This window comes from Manacus candei, unplaced genomic scaffold (genome assembly GCF_025592945.1).
Source record: "Manacus candei isolate 608988 ecotype Guabito, Panama unplaced genomic scaffold, ASM2559294v1 h1tg000005l, whole genome shotgun sequence".
Lineage (NCBI taxonomy): Eukaryota > Metazoa > Chordata > Aves > Passeriformes > Pipridae > Manacus > Manacus candei.
In genome coordinates this window covers 5,073,421-5,095,740 of record NW_026138053.1, presented here as the reverse complement: position 1 = coordinate 5,095,740, position 22,320 = coordinate 5,073,421, and the positions used below count along the sequence as shown (strand labels likewise).

Genomic DNA, 22,320 nt, shown 5'->3' with positions numbered 1-22,320 from the left:
CCCCGGCGAGGACAGCCCTGCCCGCCCCCGGCGGGACGAGGCGGGACGGGAGTGAGGGAACCCGGCCGCCCGCTGGGCTCCCCCGGCCCCAAAATGGTGGGAGCCGCTTCGCCCCGCCCCCGAGCGCGGTGTTTGTTTGTGTTCCGGCCATGGCGGAGCCAGCGGCGCTCGGGCCCGGCGGGACGGGACAGGACGGGAAAACACAGGACAAGGCGGAGCGGGGCGGCTCCTCCGTGGCGGCCGCGGGGACCCCCCGCACCACCCGGCCCGCCCCGGCTGGGGGTGGGCTGTGCGAGGCCGAGGGACCTTCCCAAGGGTTCCCCCGCGAGTGGGTTCCCGGACAGGGAATCCCTGTGCTGATCCCTGGCGTGACCCCGGTGGGCACAGGCCAGTGTAGGGACAGAGCACTGAGCCCCAGTGTGGAGCAAAACCAGCGGCTGTCACTCGTCTCACTTTTACGTTTCTAGAGGCTTTTTACGTGATTAGCAGATACTAATATAAACCATGTATTTAGCTCCTTTTCTTTCTGAAAAAACGTATTCACACTTGCATATAAATATAGGTAAGTACAGATAAATGCACATTTCAGGAAAGCGAATGCCCCTATGTCACTGTTGGTGTGCCAACCCTGACCCACACAGAGGGGAATGGCACTGCCTTACAGGATGATCCTATAAATGTTCTTTCCAGCTTTATCGTCTGTGATGGTTCTTCAAAATCCCTCTTTGGCTTCCAGATCCATGCCATGGGAAATATTTTAAAATCCGTTTTTTAAACTGAAGTATTTTTTAAAGTGAAGCAAATTTGGTACAGACCAGCTGGAAAGTTCTGTCTGTAAAGCTGTACGGTGTGGCTGCTTCTTATCAGCAAGTTCTCTGCTGATACAGGTCGGCCCTGCTTTGCACCAGACCTCCTGTCTGGGTCAGAGTATCTACTCACAGTGACGAGTTTGGCTCCACAATCTTTGCTGGTGGATGTCAGTCTGGGAACAGACTTTTTGCTGATTATCCATATGAGTTCTTTCTTGGAGATTTCATTTTCTTGCTGTTTAGGGAGTTTTGTTTTGCTGCTTATCAACGGATTAGCTAAACAACCACAGTGCAAAATCTGTCATTGCTGCCATTTATGGTGTTCCAACACAATTTCAGGCTTTTCTAGGAAACTGAAACTGAAAATGGTGCAGGAATTGTGAGTGTTGCTCAAGATAAAGAGGCTTTGCAATGGTGCGTTGCTGTAAATAATGACTGTTTTACATTACTTGCTCATTTGCGTGTTTATCCTATGAGTCTGCTGGCTTGGTTTAACAGAATTGGGCAAGCAGTTGTTGGAGAGGATTCAACCTCACCCAGTCCTGGTTTCAAGGTTAAGGCAATGTCAGAAGTGTTTGCTGTGAGAACCTGGTGGTGAAAATCCAGCGCTATTTTCGGTTGTATTTTCAGTTGGTATTTTCAGTTGGTATTTTCAGTTGTGCAGTGGCAACATTGGGAATGAGATTATGGGCAACTAGAAAGACTTCTTTATTTCAGATGACATTTCATATTTTGTTCTCTCTGTGAGGCTTTGGCCTCTGTCATTGGTGTAGCTCAGTGTAGACCACAGGCATGTGCCACACTGTGGCTTGGAGTCCTGATCTGAGGAGGTCCTGTGGGAGCATATGGTGCCTCCCTGCTGGCTGACACGCCGAGATTTCCTTTCTTTGGAAACCAGAGTGCAAACATAGGTCCCTGGTCTCATCCTAATACACAGTCAGGACATAGATGGGATATGCTCTGGGTCCCATGGTATAGACGTTGCATTTATTTACCTTGAGGCAGATCTCCAAAAGGAATAACTGCTAAACCCAGTTAAAACTTTCCCATTGGTAGGTACAGGGTGTTCACTCGAAATCTGGGCACATTTAAAAAATGCAGACTTGTTAAATGCCAGAAGAGATCTTCTTTTCATGGCAGACTCACAGAGACCAAAGAGGAAGCAGCAGTTCACAGTTGTCTTTGCAATACAACAGACTGCACCTGTGAGAGCTCTGAATGAGAAAGAGCTACTACCAGTCATGCCTGGATTCTTGGAAGCAGGGATGGTTGAAGCCACTGGTTTTCTAGGCCGTTCACTCCTGTTATGTCAGGTAGGTTGTTAATAATGGCTTTGCATCACCAGCTCAAAAGTTGTACAGCGATCCAGAAAATGGAAAATGGAAACATTCTTGCATTCACAAATGTTGTTTTTAAATATCCCTGCATATGCTATGGTGTGGCTGTGAGCCTACTCCTTTTGATACCCTCTTTTGCAGGCTGGGGACAGGAAAGCAGCTGAAGAGCTTGTCAAGGTAGAGGTCAGTTTTCCTTATTGATCAATAAGCTGTTGATGGGAGTCTTTTGTCCAGAGAACACATGAGATGTTTTCACCATTCCTAAGTTGAAGGAGATTGAACAGACCTGGCAGACTTCACTGTACCTGCTCTTTGTAGATAATATTGGTAAGCACAGGGGCTGTTTAGAAGGATCTGCTTTTGTGGAAACAGATACAGATCCTTGCATGTGCAGAACAGTAGAGGTGACTGTGGACCAAACAGAGTATAGGCCAAACCAAAACAGATCCTGGTTTATGAACTGTCCATGCTGCAGGAGGTCCTTGTTCCATACAAATTTGGAAGCTCACAAGTAGTCTGTATGGTGGGGTTTTTTTTTATCAGAGGATGTGATTTACGAGCACAGTTTCTTTGTTCTAGCGGAACCATGGGACAGTTTAACTGATTGCTTCAGTTCTCTCTGGTTTTTACTTCCTCTCCTTAGTTTGGGGAACAAGTAGTTATCAGATTGGGTTTTCTAGAGCCATAATATGATCCTCTAAAGAAGGAAAGATTCATGTAGTGGTGAAGGGCTGCATAGATACTACACATAGAAAAGATGAAGGCAAATACAAAAATTTGTGTCAAACTAATATCAACCTGGCAACCTAAGTCAATGAAACTTTTTCTCACCTGTAAACATTTAAACAGTTGGCTGTAATCTGTTGTCAGAATAGAAATGGGGATAGTCTGAAATTTGCCAGTGTACAGAGTTCATGTTTTGGTACATCTCGGTATGACCATGACATGCATAGGTCAGTTGTAACCACTTTTTGGCAGCCAGAGTCTTCTAAGTGAAATCTATTTTTCAAAACAAAATGGAAATTCAAGAAAAATGTTTTTAAAGTATGCAGGCAAAGTTTGTTTTATTTTGTAGGTTTTTGATATGAGGAGAGACAAGTTACGTAACGCTGTATTCCTAAGGCTTGTATGAGCTAGCCAGAGATGAGGAACTATCTTACTAAGAAATCCCTTTCGAGTTAAAAATCTAAAATCCACTGAGAACGTAAAACCCCAATAGTTTCTCTGCAAGACTGACATCATAAATTGCCTAATTTATAGATAAAAGACCGTTTAATGACATCATTTTACATGATCCATGGTCATGTTATTGTTGGACAACATTTTGGATATATTTAACGTGTTATGCTCAGTAAAAGTTTTTTAAAGACTTTTTGTGTCCTCAGCATGGAAAAGTTTTTTCACTTCTTTTCCATCAAGCTTATTTTCCTGGCACTTATAGTCTCTTATTATGTCTTATCTTTCTTCTTGATAAGATTGTATTCCCAATTCATATACAGAAGCCCAGTTAACTTCTGAGTGATCTCTCCATGCCATGGCACCCAGAGGTTCAGAGATAGCTCTGTTTGCTCGGGTAATGTTAGTGGGACACAGTATTATTTTAAAACCTTTTTCTGGAAAAAAAAAAGACCTCGTATACCTCTGAAGAATGGAATTAAATTACATTCTTCTATTATATATGTGAATCGGATTATGGGAATGATGGAATTAATTTATCTTATTATAAAGAACATAGCATCTTCTAAAATACACATGATTGTTTTTAGTTTTGTTCATTTTAGCTGAACCATAGAACCATTTCTCAGTATATATTACAACTGTATATTGTTTTCTGCGGGAGAATGAATGCAGCTCTAGAAAGCAATTATGGAACTAATATATTTCCCTGAAATGCATGTTGTGATGCAGGATTTTGCTCATGTTTCTGAAAATTACTTAAACTTCTGCTTAAATTATCCTGGTATCACAAGTACCACTTAAATTAATTTATCCTGAAGATGCTATCTTGGTGAGGATAAGTTTTCCATTATTGGCAAAAATAACTTGCCTTCCATAATAACTCTTTTGCCCAGATCCAGCATGGTTTTTTTTCAGCAAGGAGTATAATGCCTAGCTATTCTGTGCACTGGGGCACCTACACTGTACGTCACAAAGAAGAAAAAGGACATGTATTTTGGCACTAAAAAACCCCAAACAACAAAGCAAACAGTTATCATAAAAAAGTAACCTCTTCAAACAAATCCTGTGTCACCCAGCTTCCTGGTGAATTTTGTGTAGGAGTTCATTTTCCTTTTTCTCTGTGTACCGTGTGTTTCCACAGTCTCAACTTCAAGAATGATCAGAGACTTATAAAACATGATCTGAGAGGAAAGGCTGAAAGAATTGGGGTTGTTTAGTTTAAAGAAAATGAAAGTGTTGGGAAAAACAGTAATGATCTTCCAAAATGTAAAATGTTTCTCTACAGAGAGAAGGAAAAAGTATTTCTTTATGTTCAGTGAGTCTAGGGCAAGAGGTGATGGAATTGGAGTAGGAAATTTAAGGTAGACATTAGGAAATTAATTCAAACTGCAAAAGTAGTTTGGCACTGAAAATGATTATCTGGGAATCTCATTTACTGAAGGCTTTGAAAGGCCGATTAGGTCACATGTTTCAGGAATGGTTTTAGTTGCAGTAGATTATGTGGAGATAACCCCAAAAGGTTCCTGGCTGGTTTACAGTGTTTTGTTTCTCTCAGGTGATTTACAACAGATGCTTTATTGCTGTGTTGTTTTGATTCTCGCTCTTTCTTTGCCCTTAGAAAATGCCAGTAAGAAAAAATTAGGTAAAAAATTGCGAAAATGGAATGGATGGTGACATTTCCAATAGCAGAATACTAAGAAATCACAAGCTCTGCAGGATAACTGTTGTGTTTGAGCCGGTGTGTGACTTGCTGACATGTCCTCCTGACGGGCTTTGGGACTCGAATAATGGGCTGGCATTCAACAAGTAGTGGATAGTCAATACACAGAAATCTGTGGTTTAACTAATCTTTTAAACTTTAATTTATTTTTAAATTTTATTTGAAGTGTTGGTCTGTCTTCACTTTTTGCTGTGTGTAAGTACTTCCTGAACCTGCAAGGAGCAAGCTCTAGCCAGAGTTCACCAGTGGCCAGTTTGTTAGTCATCAGGTACTGTCACTGCAGCTTCAGGGATATTCTGCCCAAGGTGTGGGAAAAGATAGATATTTGAAGTAGCAGGTCTAAAAGCCAGAATTACCTCAACTGCTGAGAGGTATGAAGTTGAACATGATACTGTTTCATCCGAATTTGACATTTATCTTTGAGAATGTTTATTCCTCACAAGGCCTTCAGGTTGCTGCAACAGTAAGGTAGTACCCAAAATTCTTGAACCTCTTTGAAGCAGAATTGGAGAATTTATCCCTTGTCCAAGTTGAATATATATTCTGCTGCACAACTTAAAACACCTCTTGTTCACCTTCTCCTAAGTCTTCCTGTTTCTCTGATTTTCACCATTTTTCCTGTAGCCTAAAATCTGTTTTCTATCTGTCAGTAGCTGCTATAGATCTTCTGCAATAACAGAGTGATCAAATGATGCATGGAAGGATTCAGGAGAACCTATGGAGTGTGACCCTCTGGCAGACAACTCTGTCCAGCCCAAGATCATCTACATCTTCATCATTCCTTGACAGAAAACCATTGAAACTGTTTGGATACTGAATGATGGCTTCAGGTACTGTGTTCTAATCCCTTCCAGTTTCACATTTTCTCCTCATATGTAAGCTTGCTACAAGTCAAACTCTTCATTATGTGTCCTGTTAGTATTGTTACAGAAATTTGTTTCAGTCTTTCCTTATGGATCATGATTTGTAAATCTCCCATATGTTTCAAGAGTCCTGCAGACTCTTTCTTTGATCCACTTTTCCAGTAAGTGTGGCATACCAAGCTGGACAGAGTATTCCAGTTAAAACCTCAGCATTGAGTAAAGAGAGTATTATTTAGTGTGTGCAAAAAGGCCGTTTATCAAACTTAGTGTCCTTCCTTTTTCATAATACATCATTGACTGCAGTTTGGCAAGCCTGTCACTCCCTATCCTTCTCTGTGTAATTCCTGCCTACTCAGATTTTCTTATTTTATGCTTCTCCAGATGATTATTCTGAAGGGTGCTGTTTTGTACTTCCTGTTGAAAGTCTGGTCTGTGACAGCTTAGGCAGCTGAATTGCAGCAGACAAGTTACTGGAGACTGAACAGAAGGAGTGTGAGAAGGAACCATTGAAGATTTTGTACTAAAAGTATTAGGTGATTGTGAATGACTGCCTCTGGGAAATCAGCTTTACCTTCTGGCCAGAAACGTTTCTTCTTCTTAACATTCAGTTTTATTTTTTCATTAGTCTGTGTGGGTACAGCCTCCTCTGGGAGGGACAGGCTGGAAATTTGTACCAGTGTTTGCTTTTGCATGCCCAAACACTTCTGTGGTTTGATGGAATACTGTCTTTCCTGCAAAAAATTCTAGAAAACAACTACATCATGCAGAAAACAGGAATGATCATAAATTAAGTCTGCCTGATGTCTCTAATACTATGACAAGGAATACAAGAAGGTAATTGTACAATCTCTTAGTCTGTCCTGGTTTTGGTTGGGAGATTCCTATAAGACATAAAAATCTTGATTGTTTACTTACATGACAAAAGAGGAAAGAGGCCTTTTTTTAAACATACTGTTTAAACAAACACTTCCCACACAGTGAAACAAGACAGCTGAAGGTAATGTAAGTCTATTGCTATTTTTTTAATGTTTCAAAATGTTTGTGTCTAAGAATATTTTTCTTTTAATTTATTTTGAAGGGCATGCCTACAGTTAGTTAACAGCAAACTGTTCCCTCTTTCAGCTTGTAGGAAGTTTATAGAAATTACACACTCTGTGGAGCTACTTTCTCTAACTTTCATTTGGAAGTGTTATCATCTTAACAGAGGACTTGCACACTGTTTTAGAAATTCAACTGTTAGGCTATATATTGACTTAGAAAACATCTCAAAGCCACATGCACTTCATTTGGTGTTTTGGTCTGTGTACAGTTCCACAAAACCTCGTGTAGGTGTAGGTGACCACACAGAATCTGTGCCAGCCACGGGCTGATTGCAATGTGCATATTGCCTCTGACTTACAAGCTGTACACCAGTACAGTGCAAGGGTTAGGGACAAGATAAAATCACTTGCTGCTGTTTTGATTTCCTGAGGGATTATCGTTTTTACACAAGAAATGAGGAGTGCAGTTCCTTTTGTGAGGACCATTCCTGTGCCGAAATTTGAAAATATGTTCTTGTCAACTGTGATGCCATTCATAGCTTTTACATCCGAATCTTAAATTTGGATACAAAGATCTCTGTTGTAGAAGCCCCATCTTGTGGACAACCAATCAATGACTACTTCAGCACAACAGATTTGAAATACTTAGGAAATCTGAAGATGTTTTGGTGGTCTTTGCAATAAACTGGAGAGTCTTCATATTTCTGGACAATATGGAAACTTCACTCACAAGTAGAAATCAGCATATGCTTTTTGAAGGCTATTTCCAGAGGAACAAAACATGAATTACAGAGAGGTGAAAAATAGGGATGGAAACAAGGATATTGTCCCCAGAACTCAGTATGATTCAGCTAAAACACTAACAAGCCTGAATCCTGCCTTGAACTCACAGAATTGTGTCCTATAGTATTTGTGTAGCATAAATGAGTCTTTGGGTAGCAAAATCATATAAAGGCAGAAAGGCATTCTTTGAAAAAAATTGTGGAGAGAGAAGAAAATAGCAAAGCATGAATGAAAGCTGAATCTGGAAACCTTGGAAATATCCTTGAGGAGATAGTTTGTTCCAGCACAAAGTAATGGAAAAGGTCAAGCAGCTCTAGACTCAATGAGCCAACGTACTTGGTAGGCAGAGTGTTAGGGAAGTAAAAAGAGTGTGAAAACAAGCCTGTGTTAAAAGCTGTTTTCAAGTTTCAGTATGACATTAAACATCTTTTTGTCACTCTGAAGATACAGTTTTCTGTTTCTTCTATATGAAGAAAACAGGAACCTATATGGTAGTTTTCCATTTAGTAATTAGGACTGTAATGAAGTAGCCAGAAATTGTAGCGACATCTAGGGAAGGGTTGGGAGAAGTGCCTCCCTGCTGAAACACCTCCAGCTGAAAATGCAACCACTTCTTCTGTGAAGGCAATGTACCCAGGGAATGTTGGTTGGAGTGGCTTACTTGGAAGGGATGAGGAGAGTAAAAAGGATTAAGGCGTGTGAATAGGGTGCTGTACAAGCCCTTTGTTGGGAGGAGAACAGAGGTTGCTGTTCCTACAAATGGATGTCTGGCTAAGCATGGAGATCAAAAAAGAGACAAAAGTTTGTGATGTGGACATGACAAAACCAGGAAATAATAGTCTGAATTTTATTACTTAAAATTATCTGTAGACGTGAATGCACATCTGCCACGTTAGACTTCAAGTTTAAAATAACTGTTTACTTCATATTGAATCGAAATACTTAGATTTTCATCCTTCAATAGTCTGGGAATTTTATAAAGACAACTCTTTTTTAACATATATAGATCAAAAAAAGTCACTGTTACTGACTTTTAACATATATAGATAAAAAAAAGTCACTACTTAGTCACTGTTAGTCAGTGTTCCTAATAAATTAACAGATAAAATTATGAATGCATATTGCCAACATATTATTAAAAATTTACAGAAACGTCTGTAGATGCTGAGGAGTCCCTGACTGACTCTTTTTGTTTCTCATAGCAATCCAAAGCCTCTTTTGGAATAGAATTCTACATTTTTGGTGAAGGACATCTTTGAGGAATTGTGTGAGCTAGGGCGAAACCTTTGAGAAAAATGCGTATTCCCAGCTTTTACCTCAGTCTGCTCCTTAGGGAAGAGAATATTAGAACTTCTGCGATATGGAGGACTAAAATTTTACCTCATAGTAAATTCTGCTGGGACCAGCCATGCGCAGTCAAAATCAAAATCTCTTTTAGTGTGTAGCCATGAAAGGAGTTTTGCGTCTCCTTTCCATGGAAGTTGTTTCTTCCTTGAGAGACAGGGAACAGCAGAGGGTAGTTCACCCCTCAAGGGAAGAGCATATGAAGTGGGAACAGCTACTTAGAATTCCCTGCACTTAAATAATGAAGCACAAACAATTCAACTATAGGAGTACAGACAGATATTAGTATGGTGTGAAATCTAGAGGAGAAGCTGTAGCCTGGGAAAAGAAAATGAATATGTAAAGCTTGTAATAAAATGGTGTTGGAAAGCAAGGATTTATTCCAGTGAGGGAATAATGATTGCTCAGAATCCCTGCTCCACCAAGTGAGCTCCTTGTAGTACAGAGACAGGACAAGCTTTGGTATAAAGGACAAACAATTGCCTTATTCTGAGCAGAAAGCTCTAGAAAAAGCCAGTGTTGGTAAAAGCAGAAGTCTTTGGAGGAGTATAAGACAAGGGCAAACATTCAGTGATACTTTTTATAGTGGATTGTATTAAAAATTATAGTTGTTTGTATATGCCTATATGAAGAGGAGACTGATCACATCATGAAGAGCAATCTGTTGTACAGCCAATATGTAGGATAAAATGTTCAGTTGCAGTGTATCATAAAGAGAGGAGTTAATTGCTGAAAGTTGCAGAGTAATATGAATCTCTTGTACTAATAGATTTTATCAAGAAAATACAGCAGGACTGGAAACACCAGATTTAAGTGTACACCTGCAGTAATCCACTGTCAGAAGAATTGTGTAGGTGTATAAAATTGATTTGAAAGGGAATGAAGAGGTGTGACTTGTGAATTGCTACTTTTTAAAGATAAAAAATTAGTGCACAAGTAGGTCATATTAAAAAAAGAAAGTAACTTTTAATCCTTATCTCCTTGTTATGCACATTTTCAAGATGTTTTCTTTTGTTGCCTCTAGCCTTTCTGCTATTTTAAATATTCTCATATTAAATTTTTATTGATATAAAAATGTTAAAAGATATAGTAATAATACTGATATATCAAGTGATTTAGCATTAAAAAAGATGAATTTTCAGTGGCCTTTTGAAAACAAGGCTTGATGTGTTATGTAATTACAAAATATATGCAGTTGAACCTTGAGCACTTGTGTTTGTAATGTATGAAAGTGTTCTTTTAAAGCTGTGTCTGCTTTGTGTCCCTTCCTCTTCCAGCCCAGTCCCTTCCTCTGGAGCTGTGGTGGTGCCACATTGCTGTAATCCCATTGCATTGGTCACCAGCATAGGATCCACTTCCCCAGGGATGGATCCCTGTCCTTGAGCCTTAACAGATCAATGAGGTAAGGAGAAGGAAAGGCCTCTGCCACCATCAAAGACAGCTCCAGACTCTTCCAAGTCTTGTCCAAAAGCTTCAGTAATTTACAGTTCCTTATGGTAAGACACTTTTTCTGGTATTAACGTCATGAGCATTTTAAAATGTTATCAGACAGTAATTACTATCACAACTTTTAATTCTGTGTTTCTGTTTCAAATTTTCCTCAGTTCTATCAGAACCAAAAGTTAATGCCCGTTGGCTAATTTCCAGTGCATGCTTCCACAGAACAACTGCTGCCTTTAACTGGTGGAGAGATCAAGGCTTGAACTGACAAAAGACATCTGTATTTTGGAAAACAAATTAATGTTTATGTTTTAATTTATAAGTTCCTGGCTCTTTTATGGTTCCTGTTTTTCAAGTAATGTCTCTTTGGATCCCTAGCTGATGGAGAGTCAAAATGGAAAAGGCCCATGAGAGAATTATCACAATAGAACATCTGGTCTGCATTGGAAAAAACTGAGAAAGATATTCAACATCTCTGAGACCAAGAGGCAGCTATGAGGCAGTTTGGAAAGTCAGTCTATGAAAAATCGTGCAGGTTGTGGCCACCTGGGCCAATCTAGTGTTGTTTTGGGAAGAGCTACTCTGCTTCCTTGCATCTGAATTTTAATGTCACTTCAGCACGGATATGTGAGAACTGGGAGTGGTATGAAAGGTGTTTGCTTTTCATAATGTTAATCTGAGTCCCAGCATTGTCCTAATTATATTGTGGGGTTTTGCCAGTCTCCTAAGTTTTCTTTTGAGCATGTAGGCTGGAGTCAAAAGGCTTTCCCAGGGTTTTGGCATAGCTTTATAGGAAAATGGATGGAAATTACTTTGTATATTTTTGGAAGAATATTTTGCATCCTGCTTTAAACTGTTCCAGAAGGTGAAAGGACGTTAGCTAGACTGTGTATTGGCTCGTGTACTGGTATGTCACTAATGGCAAGGAATTTTGCTTCACCTAATTGTTCCTGTTTTCTGCGGCCACAGACTATGAGAAATGCAAAGAAATAATGAGCCAACCAGGGCAATAAAGGCACTACTGGATTCAGAGGGAACAAACTCCTTCCACCACATGAAACTTTCGTCTTTTAAGTCATCATAGCTCATGCAGAACAGAAACAATTTGACATGTATAACAAGAAACACTGCAATTGTTTGCCAAACAAAGACTTATACTGCAGATGGAAGAACTGATGAAAATTGTTTATAGATGGGGAAATAAATGTAGATTTTTCAAGAACAAGGTTGCTCTCTTCCTTGCCAAGACAAACAACAAATCTAATAGAAGTCTCATTTCTTTAGGCTGCCTGAGGACCCACTGGAAAATCTATGGACTTTTCTCCACAGAAAATTTGTGTATCGTCAATACGTAAGTGGATTGTCCACAGTTACACTGTGGCAGCTGCAGAGGAAGTGGAAGGTTCTCAGGAATACATTAGGGAGAACTGGATTTTTGGCTTCTGATATAGTGTGGAGCGCCTTTGGAAACTGTGGAAGTTTATGAGCTGGATGTTACTGCTACAAAAGGTTATCTATGAGTTAAACATAAGTAATTAATCTGCTATCTTTAGGTCCTAACACTAACAACATGATGAAATTGAGAATTCCTATTCTGTAGAATTGCAGTTTTCCAGGATGCCTTCATTCCTATGAAGATGCCCTGATCTGCACTTAGTTTTCAGTGTTACCTTTAGCAATCTGTGCACAGATGTTTTTACAAGGCACTATGTAGTCATCCCAAACAACTGGTTTTAATGGGCCAGTTATTTAGGAAAAGCATGTAATGAGAACATAAATACAATCCCTGATACTAACATAAAAGCATGTATTAGCAGAGTAATATAGTTTGTATTGCCCTGATAGATAGCAGACCCTGGAAATATAAAACTTGTCATGTCCTTAAAATTCTGTTATATCTGTAAACATATATGTCTTGGAAAAGAGGGCCCACAGCATCCGGGACTGCTTTAGGAAAAGTACTGCCAGGAGATCAAAGGAGGTGATTCTTCTTTACTCAGCACTGGTGAGACTTCAGTGGAAGTGCTGTGCCCAGCTCTGGGCTCCCCACAAGAGGAAGGACATGGACATACTGGAGTGAGGGCAGGAAAGGGCCGTGAAGATGATTAAGAGGAGCACCTGTCATGTGACTGCCTTAAGGGGTTTTGAAGTTGATGTCCTTGAAGATACTCAAAACTCAACTGGGCGAGCTCCTGAGCAGCCTGCTCTGGGTGATTCTGCTTTGTGTTGGACTGGTTTGGACTGGATGATCTCCAGAGGTGCTTCCAGACTGTGAATATTTGAAGCAGTTTGGTTATGTCTTGTCAGCATTTTAGCTGGAACTCAATTATTTAGGAATCCTAAAGAGAGCAAAGGCTGTGACCCTAGAAATCCATCCAGATGGCTGAGGCCCAGAAAAGGCATAATGAGAGCTGCTAAGTATTTTGAATGTCTCATCAGAGTGATATTTCGCTTAAAAATACAAATATAGACATGACTTGGGTCTTAATGACACTGAATACCCATAATGTTCTCTCACTTCAGCTGGACTGCAGATGGTAACAACCTCTCTCTATCTGAGCACGCATATTTTAGTTTAATCTTGCTCTGTAAAATCTTATCACATACTTTACTCTAGAAATTAATATTTGGAGCTTTATGGTGCAGAATTTATTTGTCGATTTGTTCCACAATTTCTTTCCTTACTAGTACTGATATTAATAAATTAAAATGTATTTTGACATATTCAGTAATAAGCTCATACTATGTCTCAAGGAGTTGAGAATATCATAATTTGAGCAAGGTAAAATCAAAATATGTATTACATTGCATATTCTATGACACTTAGTTTGTAACTGTTCTTACAGCACCTTCAGAATAAGAACAAAGATTAAATTCAAAAAAGATTTTCATAGTTTTAAAACAACAAGATTTATGTGGAAAGGCAAAGATAATGTAAGAAGATTCACCTGTGGTTTTTCATCATGAAAATGCCAACAAACTAACTTGCAGTTTTGAGAATTCCCAGATCCTCCTCCTTTTGAAAACTCTTTGTCTTTCATGTTGCCTCTAAGAATAAAAAGGAAAGCACACTGGAAAACAAGAAAATGAGAAATGTTGCACAAGGAATTAGGAGATAAATAGATTATAAAGCATTTGATTTGATTTTGGGTTTGCACTTCAGCAAGTGAAACAGTAAGTAAATAACCTGTTTCTTTATCAATACATGGAGTCACATTGAGACTGACAGACCAAGACATAAATGTATAAATAGCACCTCTGATAATTATTAGAAGATGTCAAATTTTGCTATGGATGAGCCCATCCCAAAACCACAAAATTGAGACTTCAGACAAAAATAACACATGAAGGTCAAATACACTTAGTCATAAGTTGCTGTCTTCTGCCACCACTTTTCCCTGACTTAATGCTTTTACAGCATATCTCCTCTGATTCAGGCTCCTCTACAGTCTCTGCGTGGGACTGGGGGTTTGGTGGGGACAGTATTACTTTAAATTGACACCTCTAGCAGCAGTTCCTACTTGTACTGTTTTCCTTTTATAAATGTATAACCTATCTCATCTATCAAAGCCTGACTTAGCTCCAAGTCACCCATTTCTCAGGGAAATTAAATCTAATGTCTAATAAGCATAGAAGCTTATGCAGCTTTCATTCCCCGAAAAAAAAGTATTAAATAACATAATAATATTACCTTGTCTTTTGATAGCTAGAGACTTGGGCACTTTGTTTTTCTGTAGACCAGATTGGTTCTGCGTTTGGGCTTGAGGAGGCCAGGTTTATCCATCCCTTTTTGTAGACTTTCTGAATGTCACCTCAAAATTCTCCTCTTGTTAAAGGACCCCCTGAAACTTTCATGTGTAAGGTTTGATCCCTTTCTCCACTTCTCCCTGTGGTAGGAGCCCCCTCTGTTCCCCCACACAAGGGCTGTGTACCCCGTGGTCTTACCCTGGGGGTTCTGGCTGCTTTTTCACTCGTTCACTCCCTCACAGGATTTTCTCCAGCCTGACCAAATTTCTGCCTGTTCCATCCCATTTTCTATTAATACCCACCACGGTTCTGTGTCAGTGGGTGCAACATTTGAAAATGCAGAAATCTGCCTCTAAACTGTGTAGATTAGCAACATAATTTCAGGGGTTTGCCTCCTGCATGTGTCAGTTCAATAAGTGGGTTTATAGGGAATAATTTTAAACTGTTGCAGCCCTCTGAAACCACTTCTGTAATACATAAAGTGACATAAGGTCACTGATGCTGGGGAAATTGGTTTCCTGGTTGATATGCTAATTCAGCAAGAAATCAGTTCTTGCAGAAACCCAAAGAAAATTATTTTAATATAGTGCCATGCTACTCTGTTGACTTTTAGGAAAGAGATAATTAAAATATTCAAGGGAGTTCCAAGTCTCTGGAGAAAATACCATTATGGAGATATAAAGCTATTTTTGCCTCACAGCTTATTAGCTTCTTTCCTAAAAGCAAATCAGTTGAATGTGATGGGCACAAAAATAACATTTACATGTGCTCAAAAAAATAAGAAATAAGATACTTTTATAAACTGAGTTCAATATAAGAATAGACTCGGTTCAGTCTCTTCTGTGTCACTCACCCTGTGTTTACAGTAACTGCTCCTGCAATTTTCTGGATGAAAACTTCCATCCAGATACATCTAAGGCCATTAATAAGTCTGCACTATGCATCTGATTGCAATGGGGAATAGAATTACATTGATGATGTCTAAGGAGAAAGAGAATCTCTGCACTCAGTGTGAATAAGGAGTAGCCAATGCCTTGTTTTTTCAGAAATAAATAATTAAATTAAATTGAAAACAACAGCCAATCTATAAGAATAATCACTAAGAGTTTGAAAGCCCTGTATTTTTTCCTAACAGTGCACTTATAGTAGGCTATTACTGAGTACAAAAAGTAAAATAACTGTAATATTTACTGTATGAATATCCCAAGGGAAAAAAACTTAGTAGCATAAGCTGTTTCATCTTTTTAGATGTACAGCAGATAGAGTGTTCATAACAGGAACACCCTGTTACCTCAACTGTGAAAGGTTCTGGGAATCTAATGACCAACAGACTGGAATTTAAATTTATTTTTGTTTGGTTTGTATTTCAGTGAGCATTTGAAAGACCCACCAGTTTATCTTTGTCAGAGATTATTTTTCTTTTGGCTTAGCTTAGACACCAATCTCACTGTTGAGTTTACATTTATGGAGCAGGACCTGAGGTTTTCTCCATGTGTTCAGCATTATGATTCTGACTTTGCAGATCTCGTTGCTTGGGATAGTTGCAAAAGTCATGTCTGCTTATACAGAAACAACAGAACTGGGGTTCAGATGCTGCTGGTTAGTCAATTGAGAAGGAACAAAATTAGTTTTGAAGGCTGCCCCTTTTCTTGGCTTGTACAGAAGAGTTGGTAAAAGCTGCAAAGACAACTGAGTACCCTGATGACAGTATTTATTATACATTTTATTTCATAAGTGGATTTTTAGAAATAATTTATTTTGTTATTTTACTCTGCTTTAGCAAATCATATGTGACTGTAGTTGTTTTTCCACAATGCCTGTTTTAGTTGTTTTCATTGCCATTTGTTCTCACTCCGTGTAGTACCGTCCACAAGGTGGTGCCACAGCTAAGAAGTTAGCAATAAATAAGACAAATATAATTTCCTAATTCTACCTGCTTTTTGCAACTAACTAAAGTATCTGCACCTTTATAGAATTAATAATTTTTTCATAAGCATAGTATCACAGGTTTGCAAGTTTTTATTTTAAACCCCCTGTGTGTCTGCCTGCTGAGTGGGAGCAGCACCCACAGACCTGTGTCCATCCCAGATCATGTACAAAAATGAAAAGACAGCTCAGGGTTAAGCAGACAGACTGATGAAGAGCTGTGTGTGTTCAGGCAGGGTTATCCATGCTGTGCCCCATGGATGTGTCCTATATATATGTAGATCACTTCAACAATACCCCAGGAGTCAGCCCAAATCCTGACAAGCAGAATAGTTCATCTGCAACTTCAGCTTCCATGCACTTACCCTGGTGTGGCTGTGGCACATCAAACCCTAATTTTTCAAGTTTTTCTACAGCAAGGGGTAGCCAAACTCCCTTTCTTATGATAATGTACAGTTGACTTAATTCCAAAGGGGTATGAAGTGCTTACAGAGGGCCCTGCTATGAGAGCAGCTGGGTTAATGTATACAGGTAAATTCAGTAGTATTTTTCCTTCAATCATAGTTAAAAAGGCAGCCATCCCAAACTGTGTTCATCCCAAACTGTGTTCAGCACAAGTGATCAAGCTTATGAGCACCTTTCAACACAAGATTAGACTAGAAAAAGTAAAAGGCGATAACAGGGAACGTAAGATGTGAAATGTACCACCCAATACAGAAAAGGCAAAAAAACTTACAGGAAAAATTTGTTTGAATGGGTCTGAATGACTGCACTGTTTTATAGCAGGCCTGTATGTCCCTGAAGAGCTGAAGTGCAGAAGGCCTTGGTCATTTCTCCCTGAATGTGTGTGTTAGTTCTTCAGCTGCCCTTGGCCACCAGGCCGTGGTTGCTTCTTGCACACCTGCCCTGCTCCCCTCAGTGACCTCTGCAATACAGGTATGCATGTTAATACAAGATATACCCTCTGTGAGCTTCTCCAATGGATAAATTAAGTTGTTTATTCATCACATTATTTTGTACCAAAAGCAGGAAGAAAAAGGGATAATTTAAAATACCTTTCAGGCAAGCACTGCACCGATTGTTTCTTCCAGCTAGAATCTCTCTTTGGTATGGTAGACCTGTATCAGAACAAGAAGAAAAACAGTGTTTGCATAATATGTTTCTGCATATTGCTATATTATTATTTTAAAACATACTAAAATTCTGGTGGGTTGTAAGAGACTCCGTAGAAATTACATATACTCAGGAAAGATGGTTTGTCCCCCAGTTATAATGCAGAATGAGAGTTAGAGTCCAGTTCTTATTTAGTCCAGTTCTAAAAGTTGTCAAATAACACAACTGACACTTCTTTTTTTTTTTTTTTTTAAGGATCAGATCTATAAATTTTATCTTAAAGTGCTTTACAGTATTTTAAAACTTTGTATTGCTTTTAACATCTGTTTGGAAAAGTCAGAATTAGAGAACTAACTAAAAATATAAAGTCACTGAACAGGTCAACTAGATTTAATTTCTGAGTCTATCCAGTTAGTTTGGACTAACTGAATCACAACCGAGACATTGTCAGAGTATTCCTGTAAGATTGTTCTGAATGTATGGCTGCAATGTGTCTTGCAATGAAAATGACATATTTCTGGTTTAGTTTGGACTTCATTTTTTGTTTGACTTTGTAAAATTGCTTTCAAAAATGTTTATTTTTCAGATATTTTACATAGAGAAGAAATTATGCTCTATTCTGAAGGGAATGACAGAGCATCTGAGATCATACATTTAAGTCTCCACTTTATGTAAACCCCAGGTATGCATTATTTTATTAACTTAACAACTGAATTGAGATCCAAAACACTTTCCCTTGCAATATTTATAATGATTTTTGCACCCTTTCTGGAAATCCCGTAAATATTTTTAAAATATCAAAAACTGGTTTTCCTCTTAATCTGGTTTTCTGGTTTCCCATTTAGGCAATCATGAACAAAACATGCTTCAGCTCAGTGTCTATACCTAGATCTTACTAGAAGGAGGTAAACTTCCAGTATTCTAAGTTCGGAGTCAGCCTGAGCAGGGCTCCGAAATCATCCTGCAGATGCACAGCGTTAACCGGAAACAATTCAGAGTGGCAGTGGTATCCTGCAGGATGTGTGCGACGCCTTCAGCTGTGTGTTGATTTACACAGGGCCACATTATAGATTATACATTCTGGTAATTGTGGTATTGTTATTGCTGGGCTATATCTAAGCACAGGAAACACATATAAGCACATTTGAAGTGATAACATCCACTCCTGTTTTAAAGGGCAATATTTTATTCTCATATGTAATACAGCATTTGCAATAATGCAGACAATTTCCTAACAAGTACACAGGAGACTTTCAGGAGAAAAACCTGATTCATTGTGGGAGGTCCATAACCAGCATTTACAAAGAAATCCACATCAACTTTTATTCACTTTAATTTTATTTTTTTTCAGTATGGACATTATTCTGAGATCAAGAAGGAGACAATACATTGCCATCTGAAAGCACAAGAAAGATCAAAATAAGTTTTCAATGTGTCACCGAAACCACAGTGCTAGGTTTCTGTTAAGGGGAATGACTAATAACATTCTAGCTGTGAAGAATGCTGTGAGTGGGTAATAATTCCATCTAACTGATAGGGCAGATTTTCTGCAAGAAAATAAATTATCCCAACTAAAATCTTGCCCTATTTCTTCAGCTCACTAAGAAAGCCCACTCACCATACCCATTTAGCTGCTTGTCTAACATCAGGATATCCTCCATCCAACATTCCCAACCCAATCTTGCAATTCAGGAACAGACTGGCTCCAACCCTGGCCTGGACCATAGCTAAATCCATATCCATGCTTGTAATACTGTTGCAGATCAATAATATGATGCTATACTGTATAAATTGGTTTGTTGAAATGATAGTTATGAATGAAGTTCTAAAAAGACACTGCAACATATAATAAAGGACTGACCTACTGACAGTTCTAATGGGGATGTGATTAACATATACATAAAATAGCCCAAAGCCCAATGACTTGCTTCATGATTTCATGAAAAACTTTTTATTGTTTTCTATCTATATTATTTAACATTAAGAATACATTTGTCTTTATAAATTTATAAATGCTACTGATCTGATATTTTTGTGCTGGCAGTCTTAACACTGAACAAAAGTATAGTTTTGTCAGACCTCATATGCACAAAAATTTTAAATAATAATGTTGCTGATGCCTCATAATATTCCTTTGCATTATGGCAGTCTCATTATAATATTCTTTTGGAAGTGTAACCTGCTTAGGTAAACTTTGATTTACAAGATAATATTAAGACATGTTTAATTTTAAGTATGATCTTTACTATTTTCCTGAATAGGAATATCTGTCCTTAGTTTAAACTTCTAATATCCTGTCTAACAAGGAAACAGCTTCAATCGTACTAAAAGTACTTAATGTTAAGAAAGTTTTCACATTTGGTTGCTGGGATTAGGGCTTTAAAAACAAAGGTCAGGTGAAGATGCCTTCTTGGAATACACTAGGATATAAGCCTCTATTTTTGTTTGTGGTTCATAAATCTACATATTACATAAACCAGTAATAACTTTAATATAATTATATTTGTATTTGTGTGAGTAACTGGAGTTGAACAGCACACCTACATGGCTGCAGCATATGTGAATCTTCCTGCAGTACATTCTGGTGTTGGCTTTCATTAGACAGTAAGAAATGTTGCCTGCAAAAATATCTCACAGCTTGAAAAGGAGACTAATGTCTGTCTTTTTCACATGGGAAATGTATTTCATCATCCCTCATGTGACATCGAAATCAGGTCTGTGGAAATGAAAATACCAGGCTCTGCACACCATAGGATTTGTAATTAGCTTGAGATATCCCAGAGAAAATTCTGTAAGTTACTTTAGTCTCTTTATTTTGTCTTGTCTCAGATCTGTCTGATTTTGTTTGAGTTTATGAGTAATTTTTGGTGGAAATGTCTATGTTGCAATTGAAATGCTCTAACAAGTCCTCATCACTAAAATGCACTGAGTTCTGTTACTTCTGAGGAGCCATGTGGAGTCCTGGAGTCCTTGTGGCTGTTGGGGAACTCAGGAGCTTCCTGGTCTCACTTCAGCCATATGACAGAACCCCAAAAACACCTGGGATGTCTTTAGGTCTTAAATATTTAATTTAAATGTCTAAAAGGTAAGAGTTTCTTAAGCATCATAAGACATGAGAGTTAACAGATTAGCCTGAGCCATGCCTCTTGCATTTACTTTTTCAATAAAAGGATGCTGCCCAGCCAGGCTGCCAGATGTGCTCTCCATGTTTGGGGTAAGTAATCACTTGGTCCTGGGATCTTCTGCACGAGCTATGCCTGAACCCACTGCAGTTATTTTAGGTGACACACTAAAGTGGTCAGCATAAACTGAGAAGACTTTGTCCAGCACTTTGTCAGCATGCCAGAAGAAATTCCTTGGGATTCAGAGTCTAAGATTTCATTTCAGTTAATTGTCAGGATGATGAATATTATTTATTCCACACTAAGGCTTATTTTAATCCAAAACACAGATAGATAGCGTCAATGCAGGCAAAATTATAGTTCTCCCTGCATAGAAGCCCATCTCGATATAATCCAGTTTGCTCCCCTGTCTCTAAATTTGAAGGACAACAGGAATGGAGACTGCAGCTGGCCTGGGATTCCGTTGCACTTGAACCTGATCTAATTAGGCAAGTCTATTTTTTCACAAAATAAAACTATTATAGACAACAATATGGTGAACTGAAAACTCCTCAAAGTTGTTAAATTCTGTCTAGTTTGGAAAAGGAGCTGTATCAGGCCGATGCTCAGTGAGGCAATGGAGCCCAGTGGGCAGAGTGCTGGACAGGGATTGAGAAATCTGGGTTCTTTTCCAAAATCTCCTGACTTTTAAATGACCTTGAGCTGTCACTTCTCTGTGCTTTGGATTCACTGCCTGTATGAGGAGGATAATAATGCTCATAATGGTTTCAGAGTTGCTGAAGGAAAGATCTGCATGAACACAACACTTGGTGCACTACCCTGAGCTAGATGCAGCTGTGGTTAGAGGTGGCCAGGATTTGATCAATGCCTCGTGTATTCCAGAAAATCTGGGAAACTTTGGTTGTTACACAGCTTACTTTCAGTTATCTGTCAAAACACATTTTCATGTTAAAGGTCTTTCATATCTTTCAGACCATTACAAAATATCTCCAGAAAATTTCATATTATTTACTTACGCATTAATACAGTTCATGCTTCTGTTACTGGGAACTGCAGAGTGCCTCTCAGGATCATACAAATGATAACATAGATAATGTGGTTTTGACCTAAAAAAGAGAAGTGTTTTGCAATGTTATATTTAACATATCTGGGGGAAAAAAAAATTATCAATTAGTTTATGTTGTAAGGTAATTGAATTGGGTTTTTAGTTGGAAACATTCTCTTTGAAACTAAAAAAAATTGTGGGTTTTTTTAATTATCATTTTAAATCAATGTCTTGATTTCACACATTTTGTATTAATATACAACTACAAGCTCTGTGCACAAAAAAAGAACAGTCTACTTTCAAAACTGCTGAATGCTTTGACCTCAAGGGCATAGAAACTGTTGACTCATTGTTTTTACTGCATATAATATTAGTCCTTTGTCACATCCAGGGAATGACATCATCTTCTTCATTGTTAGCAGCAGGTTTGAATAACAGAAAAAGTGCAGCATTAGTTGTCTGCTGTGTTTGTTCTTAATAAATGAATGGATATCTGGTACCAAGACTCAGATTAGGATTTTTGAGTAACATTTAGAACGAGCTTGTGCCCAAACCCTGCAAAGAGCTTTGCTTCTGGCCACCATCTGCAGGGCAGTCGAGCTGGCAGGAGCCCGGAGCCTGCAGAGGGAACGTAGCTGATGGTTCTGGCTTCTTGAAAGTGGTAAGAGGAGTCAGGAAAGGAAGAGATTAAGCACAGACTGAAACAGATCTGTTCTTCAAGGTCATTTTAGTAAAAGGAGTCCCTGCACTTCTGTGAATCATACTTCTGTGAAATCTAAAATCATGAAAAGTAATTATCGGAAAATAAGTCATCTCTAGGACGTGCAAACAAAATGGGAACTAATTATCTTG

The 22,320-nt window shown here is 38.6% G+C and overlaps 1 long non-coding RNA gene across 1 annotated transcript; it reads left to right on the top strand.

Annotated features, from left to right (window-relative positions):
* Nucleotides 1–66: 66 nt before the first annotated feature.
* On the top strand, nt 67–21,427 carry LOC127476841 (uncharacterized). Its single transcript, XR_007906746.1, has 7 exons — nt 67–562; nt 5,696–5,875; nt 10,353–10,571; nt 10,680–11,866; nt 16,972–17,124; nt 17,888–17,983; nt 18,147–21,427. It is a non-coding gene; the product is annotated as an uncharacterized LOC127476841 (long non-coding RNA).
* Nucleotides 21,428–22,320: the final 893 nt, after the last annotated feature.